Genomic DNA, 11,128 nt, shown 5'->3' on the forward strand with positions numbered 1-11,128 from the left:
TTTATCACAATTTATTAGAGGTGGAGCCTTATATTCCAGTCATTTCCTTTAGCTATTATAAAGGTATCAAGTTTTAATCCAATAAAAAGATTAAAATGACTAAATCTACTTGACATTTTGGAAGGGAATATGATTCACCTTGAAGAAGAATGCTTTGAATTTGGCATAGCAGACTGACTATTTCTTTTTGTCAAGTCATTTTTATACAATGCCTGTCTGGTCTATAATGACTCCATGGCATGGACTCCCTGAATATAGAAGAAATCAGTCTACTGTTAACCCCTCATTGGAATGTCTCCTCAACAAGTGAGAAATTTATTCAGCTTTGGAAAGTGGTATCTGCAAACTATTCCAAACCCACCTCATAGTACTTTCAGATCTTTTTTTCCCTACTTGTTCATACGCTCAGCTTGTCCATTAGAACTTGGATCATAAAGAGATTTCTTTTAATGGGCTGTATTATTTTCTGTCAAGCAGTCATTTATTTCCTTGCAGGTCCATTGCATTTACTATCCATTTCTATAAGGGTAGGTAGTCCTAGTTCTGAGATATTTATAAGAAATTTTATAATGGTTTCTATGGCAACAGATGATTAGCTTATTGCTTCAAGCCATTTAAAACGTATCTGCCAAAACAAAGGTAAATAATTTTGTTTACTACCTGGTCATTGAAAGGTCTAGGGTAACTTGGTTGGCTGTTTGAAGTAACCTTTTACTCCTCACTTTTTGCATCAGGCAGCCACTTAGTCATAAAATTGATTTCCAGAAACAGGAATGGCCACAGAGCAATTTTAGCTGAATCTTTGGGGTAAACAGTGCCATTTCCTGAGTGCAAAGTGATTGGACTTCAAAATGAACCATCAAACCCACAGGTAAGCTTAGTACAGCAAGCAGGCCTGGTTTCCAGGCTAGGAGTTAAGCTTTTCTCCTCTGATTCAAATATCAGAAATAAGCCTTTCCCATTTATATGTGATACTAGAATAAATAGAGGTCCCTCACAAAGGAAGCCCTTTGATTCAGCACAGCTCGACAGATGGTGATGGGAACGTATTGTGGCATTCTGAAAAGAGAGCGGGCTTCAGGCCCACCAGAGCTGGATTCAAATCCTAGCCTTAGTTATACCGCCTGAGAGAATGGTTTATCTGCTTCAAGGCTCTTTCTTTGCCTGGAAACTAAAGATATTAATATCTCCATGGGCAGGGTGTTTTAAGGACTAGAAATAATACACATGTGATCTGACCCCCCATGTTCCTATCTTGGAGAAGAAATAGCAGCTAGGAGCAGTTAGAAGCAAATGACATCCTTCACTTGGGTTTCTCAGAGCGCAATGAAGGAGGTCCTATTTGTCATCTACAATGGCATTCCCTAAAACAAATTCCCCACTCTCCTCCCCAAAGTCTAGCCTTCATAGGACTATCCTTTCTTTCTCTCCCTCTTCCTCCCACCTCCTTAGTTCTGTTTCTCTGGCTCCCAGTCTGTTAATTCAGTATCACAAATGTCCTGGAATCAGGCAAAAGTCTTTGATTCCTCTCAGAGTGCAGAGACTACAAGCTGTGGGCAAAAGCCAGCATTCTCTTTAGAGAGCAGCAGGGTTGTAGCTGGGGTTGTGAACATACACTATGAAGAGGTTTGCTCTGTCTCACACGTGTAGTGCTCACTTCAGTGCCTGAAACCTAGTAGGTGCTCAATAAAAAGATTCTCCATTAAGGATTATCTACAATGTGCCGGATACTTATCTCATGAATATGAGGTTTGGAGTAAGACAAGATCCCTGCTTCAAGGAGTGCAGAGTATCAAAGTCATTATTGAATTTTGGTGACTGTTTCAGTGGCTACATCATCACTAAACCAATGAACATGCACTAGATTATTTCCATCAAATATCCTAAGCTAGTAAAACATCTCCATGGTATAAATGACTAATTAATATATTGGTTGTATTCCAGAGAACTAATTTCAAAATGACCAGATGACACTTCTTTAAAAAACAAAACCAAACAATAAAATGGAACCCACCAAAAACAAGTTATTTAAAGTATACATTTACTAATTTTATCCTTAACGACAAATGCTGAATATCTGTGGGCTGTATGATAACTGGAGTACTATCAATGGACAAAAATTTTATCATGGCTTTTTATCAATTATGTCATCAATTCTTGGATTAGAATAATAAACACAGATTATTTTATTCATTCCTTGCTTAATTCTTTCATCTTCTATAACTGTCACCCTATTCTAGCCTTAAATTAGCTGTGTAGTCTAAAGTCAGCTACTTATTAACTGCATTTTGCAGCATATTACTTAACCTCTCAGTTTCACCTTTAACATCTGTTAAATGGGGCTAAATTTGAGGGTGTCTACCTTTTGAGATCTGTTGTAAGGATTCAATGAAATAATGTATTTTTAGTATCTAACACAGGCACGTTGTGGCCAATACTTAACAAATAGTTGTTATTATTGTTGCTGCTATGGTCATGGTTGTTCATTATTATTGTCATACCAGTGAATTATAGGATCTGGGCTATATGAGGTACAAACAGGAAATAGCTTTATTTTTAAATTTCATTGCCTTTAAACATGTTCTGTCTTATCTCCCTTTCCTGCCCCTGGGTTATACTTTGGACAGATTCTGTGTACTTCCCTGTTACTTTAGGATATTATACGACAGTCTCATTTTCAAAATGTAAAAAAACTAGTCCAATCTAAAGCAAAACTGCCTTTTGCAGGGAAGAAGTTCAAAGCTTCTTCCCTTCTCCCAGCTCAGGCCTGCCAGGGGGCCCAGATCCGTGGAGAGGGCAGCACAGAGTCTGTTCCTTGGCTCTCTTTGCTTCTGTCACCCATTTATGGCTCCTTCATACTGGTGGGGGTGGAAGGGCTGGAGGCAACCAGAAGGGATGGTAGCTGCTCCTCCTTGTACTTCTTCCTTGATTCTCTCATGACAGTTCTCTCAATGGCCTCGGTCACAGTAACTGTCCAAAGTTGGCCCTTTACTTTAAGGAAAGTTTCACGGGTGTTTCTGGGTTCTCATCCCTCCAGTCCTCTGCTGTCAAGAATGTCAAACACTTCTCTGGTCTCCCAAGAAAGTGATGCTTGGGCTCAGTATGCTGCCATGGACCCCAGCTACCTCCCATGCTATTTAGCTTATGGGAAATTTACCCCCCTTTCCCATCACATTTTAGAAGCGAGGCTATCCCAGGGCTATTCTCTCTGCCCCTGTCCACCTCTAGGTAAGAAGCAGGCGTCAGCCTCTCTTTTCCCCAAACTCCAACAAATATGCAATTTGAGAAGAGAGATGAATCGTAGGCCTTTCCGCTTCTACCCCAGATTCTTCTCATAATGATTCACTAACTTCTCTTATGTAGGAGAGGAGCATAATTGAATGGACACTCAAAGAACCAGTTAGCAAGTCTAGGCTGGATGAGTTTAGCAACTGTCTTTACAATGTGTGGCCTCCCACTGCCCATTGTCCTTGGCCAGGGTGCTTTGGCGGAAACTCTGAGACAACAGGAAAGGTCCCATCCAGTATCCTGTTACATTTTTATTACGCCTGTACTTTTACAACTGTCTCCTAATTAGTTTTCCTGCCGCCTAGTGCCCACTGTTTAATTTCATCCCATACCTAACTGCTAGATTAATCTTTCTCAAAAGACACTGGTCTTGTCATATTTTTCTTTTTAGTCCACCCTGTGGCTTCTGCAGGTTGGCTACCATCCCAACAGCCCTTTCAAAGAGAAAAGAAAAAGCCCAGGGTCCCCAAATTGAATGTAATCCCAGGAGAGTAAGCCAGCTAGGCCAGTAGCAGAGTTTCTGAGAGTCCCCAAAGTTCCTGTGACACTGGTTTGCTTCTAACTGCTTATTATGTCAAATAAACCTCCCAGGCTACAAACATAAACTCCACTAATTCAATGAGGTATTTACACTGTGATCAGCGACCCCTGAGGCACTAGAAAGAATGTTTTTAATATACAATTCCAGCTTCATCATTTTATCAAAATCCTCTAAATTTTGAGGAGTGACCTACTGGCTGAACATTACCAGATCATTTAGAGTTGATTTCTCCAAGAGCCATATGCTCTGTCTACACCAAAAAAGTGCCAAGTATTTTGGAATTTTGGAACCCAGAGAAAATCTAATTCAATGTTTCTGTTTTACACGTGACAAAATGGTGACTCAGAGAGACGGTGGCTTTGCCCAAAGTCACCAGGCCATTTAAAGCACAACAAGAATCGGTAGCCAGGTCTTCTGAGCCCCAGAGTCAGGTCGGTTTCACCATCCCAGGGTGCCAGTTGGTTTCAGCTGTTTGTAAACCACTGTCCAATTAGTCCTTGCATTGTAGAAGGTCACCCACCTGTATTGGAAAGGGAATGTTCTTTCTAAAATTGGCATTAATGCCTTCTCTGAAAGCATGCAGGGAGAAGAAAATGACTACTATTAAAAAGAAATAAAATGAACATTGGACTCAGAATTTGCCTCTGAAGACGCTGATGGATCTTTTTGGTAATGAAAGGGAAGGCCCAGGACACATCCCAGATGGAGAAGACTGAGACAAAACAAGCTGATTTGCTTTAAATAATAAAGTAAGGGGAATTTTCCATTTCTAGTGAGAATTGGGAGGAAGAGGTTTTGAGAGGCCAAGCACTTGGAAAACAGAGAATAAGGGGAAAGAAAGATACCTGGAGATGGGGAGAATGAGCAGACCAGAGGGGGAAGTGGCTAAAAAGAAATTTCCTGTTAGCCAAAACTTTAGAAGCAAAGAAATTTTGTATTTGATTTTAAGTACTTTTCTATACTATACTGTACTATGATCACCCTTTATGATCCACAAATCTTCAGTAAAATTTCATTATACACAACAATGAGGGTCAGAGGTGCCTGGAACGAAGGGAAGTGGTGGGGGAATAAAATCATGGAAGAGCCTGACCGCTAGGATGCTGTGGTGAGCAGAATAATAGCCCCCAAAAGTGTTCTCACCCCACCTGTGAGTGTGTTAATCAACATGGCCAAAGAGAATTAAGGTTACTAATCAATAGATAAGGAGAGTCTCTAATGCTTGGGTCTACCCCTTTTTCTCAGCTCTATCCCTGCTTCCTACTCTTGGTTTGTTTGGCTACGGGAGTGTCTACAGTAGCAGAATTTGAGGAATAACAGAGAGGCAGGCAGGAAAAATCCCCAAGTTAGCTGCTGTCTTATTATATTCTCGTGGCCCCAGCCCCATCATCCTGGTCTCGTCTCAGTGTTCTCAGGGATCATTCCCATCCTTGGTTCTGTTCCTTATCCTTCAATGTCTGACTCTGCTCTGTGTCCCAACATCCATCGCTGATTTTAAGCCCAGACTGATTTCACAGGAATCATCACCAGTATCTGTCTTACTTTCAGGGTAACACCCAATCTCAGAGCAGTAGAGGTGCTCTTAACACTGCACATGGCAACTCAACATCTTTTCCTACAGCAGTAATTTTCAGAATGTGTTTTGGGGAGCTCTAGTTTTGGGTGTTAATATCTGTTACTCAATAAAAGGGTTTCAAAGTCAAAGAAGGTTGATGAATTCTCAATGGAACAATTTTAAGCAGTTTTCTTTCCTGCAGAACTTCTTAAAGCCTTTAATATGCAAATGTACATTATGAACTCTCTGAGTGGGATATGATATGATATGCAGGGTTTCCCAAACTTATTTGACCTTGGAATTTATTCTTGAAACTTTCTTGAGAGAATATTCTTCTGTGAAAAGTATTTTGTCTAAAAGTAATATATTTAGCTTTTGTGGCTCAGGCATAGGTTCTTGTGAGTTGACACAGAGATAAAGGCATTGTTTTTCTGCTAGGACAGTGCATTCTAGGTTCTACAACTACATTTTTGGAACCCAGTAGTTAATGAAGTCGGAGAAGGCAATGGCACCCAACTCCAGTACTGTTGCCCGGAAAATCCCATGGATGGAGGAGCCTGGTAGGCTGCAGTCCATGCGGTCGCTAGGAGTTGGACACGACTGAGCGACTTTACTTTATTTTTTCACTTTCATGCATTAGAGAAGGAAATGGCAACCCACTCTAGTGTTCTTGCCTGGAGAATCCCAGGGACGGGGGAGCCTGGTGGGCTGCCATCTATGGGGTCGCACAGAGTCGGACACGACTGAAGTGACTTAGCAGCAGCAGCAGCAGCAGTTAATGAAGTGGAAAACTGTATGTAAGGTCCTTCCAGCTAAGAACTAGGTGATTACCCAGAAAACAGAGCTGATGACCACATAGAAAGCACCTTGGATTATAAGTCAGAAAAGCTGGTATCTAGTCTCAATTTTACCGCTGTTAGTGGGAGATTCCTGAGCAGCCCTCAACATTTCATCCTCAGTTTCTACAAAATGGAGTGCTTCATTGGTTATATGTCTTCCCTGGTGCCTCAGATGATAAAGAATCCACCTGTAGTGCAGGAGACCAGGGTTCGATCCCTGGATTGGGAAAATCCCCTGGAAGAGGGCATGACAACCCACTCTGGTATCCTTGCCTGGAGAATCCCATGGACAGAGGAGCCTGGAAGTCTACAGAGTTAGACATAACAGAGCAACTAACACTTAATGGTAATATTAAAACAAAAATAGCACCTGCTTAAAATATTTCACAGGAATTTCAGGAGTTTCTAATGAGATGATGACATGAAATCACTTTAGAAACAATAAGGCTTTTCTTCATAACTGTATGTAAAAATACCATATTATTTCTTAATTAACTTGGTTTTATAATAGGAACAAGGATTCAAACCCATAGATAACCTTCAAACCTTATTTACTTATTTTTTTTGCAAAACATTTCAATCCAAATTATTTTACCCAACACTGGTAATAAAGAATAACTCACAAATTACAATTTTAGTTTTCTCTTTCTAGATCTTCTCTCTGGTGGGAGAACAGTGTAGTGGCCAAGACAAAGATGCAATCAAGAGAGCAGAGTGGAAGCTGGACATTTAGTAAACTGGATAAGATAGGTCATTATCACATCTGAGCTTCCATTGGGGTCTGTTTGATTTGGAAACAGTGCCAATGGGGGCAAATTCCATCCTCATATTTTCAACCAAGTTTGGATCCAGTTATTAGCTGACAGTTAATATTTCCATTGTCAAAAGCTGAGATAATAACTCCGATTGAAAGGGAAAGGGAAAGTCACTCAGTTGTGTCTGATGCTTTGCAACCCCCATGGAATTCTCCAGGCCAGAATATTGAAGAGGGTAGCCTTTCTCTTCTCCAGAGGATCTTCCCAACCCAGGGATCAAACTCAGGTCTCTCATACTGGAAGCAGATTCTTTACCAGCTGAGCCACAAGGGAAGCTCAAGAATATGGAGTTGGTAGCCTATCCTTCTCCAGGGCATCTTCCTGACCCAGGAATGGAACTGAGGTCTCCTGCATTGCAGGCAGATTCTTTACCAACTGAGCTATGAGGGAAGCCCATAACTCTGGTTCACAAAGCCTAAAATGTCATCTGTGACACCAGACACCAGATCAACAGAAAATATCAGTCACCATACTTCTCCATTGTCCGTCTCATGTGAGGGACATATGGGAACATGCCAGTGCACCATGGGCAACAGCACCGGGAATGTTTCTGAGCCTTTTCAGCTCCAGGATAGTAGTAATCTATCAAGCTATGACACAGCATTCTGAATATTTATCCTTGTACAATATTCAACTCTTTGGTTTAGGAACTGACTTAGAAGAGGGGGACTGTAGGTAACCTGCTAAAAAGTATCACTTATCTGGTAGATTCTGGTATGTTGAGCTTGGGTAAGCAGTTGAATTTAATTCCTTGGTTTATTTGTTTCAAAATGGAACATTTACCAGAAGTGGATGTGTCATACTGACAAGTGTATTTTTATTAATTTTTTAAAATTTATTTATTTTAATTACAGGCTAATTACTTTACAATATTGTATTGGTTTTGCCATACATCAACATGAATCCGCCACAGGTATACACGTGTTCCCAATCCTGAACCCCCCACCCACCTCCCTCCCTGTACCATCCCTCTGGGTCATCCCAATGCACCAGCCCCAAGCATCCTGTATCCTGCATCAAACCTGGCCTGGTGATTCGTTTCTTATATGATATTATACATGTGTCAATGCCATTCTCCCAAATCATTCCCCCCTCCCTCTCCCACAGATTCCAAAAGACTGTTCTATACATCTGTGTCTTTTTTGCTGTCTCACATACAGGGTTATCGTTACCATCTTTCTAAATTCCATATATATGCGTATAAATTCCATATATATACTGTACTGGTGTTTTTCTTTCTGGCTTACTTCACTCTGTATAATCGGCTCCAGTTTCATCCACCTCATTAGAACTAATTCAAATGTATTCTTTTTAATGGCTGAGTAATACTCCATTGTGTATATGTACCACAGCTTTCTTATCCATTCATCTGCTGATGGACATCTAGGTTGCTTCCATGTCCTGGCTATTATAAACAGTGCTGCGATGAACATTGGGGTACACATGTCTCTTTCAATTCTGGTTTCCTCGGTGTATATGCCCAGCAGTGGGATTGCTGGGTCGTATGGCAGTTCTATTTCCAGTTTTTTAAGGAGTCTCCACACTGTTCTCCATAGTGGCTGTACTAGTTTGCATTCCCACCAACAGTGTAAGAGGGTTCCCTTTTCTCCACACCCTCTCCAGCATTTATTGCTTGTAGACTTTTGGATAGCAGCCATTCTGACTGGCGTGAAATGGTACCTCATAGTGGTTTGATTTGCATTTCTCTGATAATGAGTGATGTTGAGCATCTTTTCATGTGTTTGTTAGCCATCTGTATGTCTTCTTTGGAGAAGGATTAAAGATCTAAACATAAGACCAGAAACTATAAAACTCCTAGAGGAGAACATAGGCAAAACACTCTCCGACATACATCACAGCAGGATCCTCTATGACCCATCTCCCAGAATATTGGAAATAAAAGCAAAAATAAACAAATGGGATCTAATTAAAATTAAAAGCTTCTGCACAACAAAAGAAACTATAAGCAAGGTGAAAAGACAGCCCTTAGAATGGGAGAAAATAATAGCAATTGAAGCAACTGACAAACAACTAATCTCAAAAATATATAAGCAACTCCTGCAGCTCACTTCCAGAAAAATAAATGACCCAATCAAAAAATGGGCCAAAGAACTAAATAGACAAGTGTGTTTTTAAAGCAATCTCCATTGTTTATTATTTTAATGGTAGAAGTCATGGATGATTCCAGGACAGTGAATTATACAGATAAGTATGGGTAAGGAAGGGCACTGCCTTATAGTCATGTATGTATTTGAATTTAGTGGCTACTTAAAGAAGGGGGATTTCTCTGTGGTTATCACATATTAATATCTAATTTAGAGACATTTTCTTTAGATAATTTGGTTGCTTTCTCTCACCGGAAACTGTAGTTTGAATATTTCTTTCTTTTGTTACTTTTATCATATGATGTGAAGAGAGTAACATCTTATGAATAAGTATGGTTTACACAAGACTTTTTCCAAATTGTTTCATTTATATATTATTATCTTTATTTGTTACCTATCTTATTTAAACATGTCACACAAATTCAGTAATCTGAATACATGGTGAACCACTTTTTTGCCATTTCATAGGCACACTTACTCTTGATTTTACCCAAAGTAATTCAGTGTTAAAAAAAAGAACAGAACCTGGTACCCCTTATTTCTCTGCTGTAGGTTCCACTTTGACTCTTAGCACATGGCACCAATTTCAGGCATTAGACTGACTTTTTCAACAGTGGTTTAATTAGCACATGTTGTTTGTTGCCGTTGAGAAAGGGGGTGTTAATAAAACAGAAACAAGATACAGAAGAGTTGAGGGAAACAGGTGATTTCATCTTTCAAAGATAACATTCTGTAGAAGGAAGCTTCTGGGTGCTCATTAAGAACACAAGCTTCCATACATGCCTGGAAGAATGGGGAGCAAGAGGAATTTCAATGACTTTTTCATGAAATCTGACCCAGAGGTGAACAAAGAGAATTCTAAAACTTTTGCATATGCCAATTTTAGGAGGGGGTAGGGCAGACATCCATCTTTTCCCCTTTCTCTGGTATTACTTGAAGAAAAAGAATTACTGAAATTGGACTTGCTCAGGTTTTTATAAATCAAGATGTCAGCAAACACAAGCACTAGTCTAGTTACAAGAGACTGTAGTTTACAGAATGAAATGAACCCTGTTTTTTTTAAGCTCTACAAAGAACACATTGTTTAGTCTTGTGTAAAAAAACATCATGTAAAGAAGCTTTCTGTCAGGTACCCTTATTTGTATTTAGTTGTTTCATAACTCAATTATACTGTTCCCCTCTGTCTAATAATTAGCATATGCATAATAACAAGCCTTGAAAACCTGTTCTTTTCCCCACTGTGTGTCAGTTAAATTTCCAAATTGTTCCGGAGAACGGGCTGTGCCTGAGTAGGTGAGCCTCCCTGCTGGTCTGGCAGCTTGCCCCTGTGCAGGAGTTGAGGGTCAGCTCTTGGAGAAAGGCCCAGCCAGAGGCCTGAGCAGGGACTTCCTGCCATCTGGAACAGTCTGGAGCACCAGGAATGAAGTCAGCAAGAAGTGTCTCCTCTCCAGCTCCCCCTGGGAAGACCAGTATGTCACCCAGTTCCTCGACTGGGGAAACTTCCCAGGCACTCCCAGGCACTTGAGCTCTATATTTTTGTTGCCTTTCATGCTGAGGCTTTTGTGGCCACTTACCACCTTTTGAACACCCTTTCTATGTTTGAGGAATTCCCCGCAGTCTGAGTCCTACCTCCCCATTTGATAAGCCCCAGCTGCACTTTCCCAGCTTCTCTTGTAGCAAGAGCCCAAATCGGGGACTCAGGCTCAACCAGTCCCACTTGCTGGAGGAGAGGTGCTTTGGGAAGAGAACAGTGAGAGAGGGAGTAGGCACCTCACAGAATCCATTTTCTGGAAAAAGTGGCAGTGGAGGCTCTGGCTTTGGAGGAGGCACGCAGAAGTTCCAGCGTGTGGTGTCCAGAGCTAAGCGTTCACTGAGATGAAGGACTTAGGGCTGCGTGGGTCTTCCTGTGGCAGCTGTGGTGGATGCAGTGCCTAAAACCACAGTCTTCTCTGCAATAATGATACAAATAAAGATACCTAATGTAA

The sequence above is a fragment of the Bos indicus x Bos taurus genome, chromosome 7 (assembly GCF_003369695.1).
Source record: "Bos indicus x Bos taurus breed Angus x Brahman F1 hybrid chromosome 7, Bos_hybrid_MaternalHap_v2.0, whole genome shotgun sequence".
NCBI classification, from domain to species: Eukaryota; Metazoa; Chordata; class Mammalia; order Artiodactyla; family Bovidae; genus Bos; species Bos indicus x Bos taurus.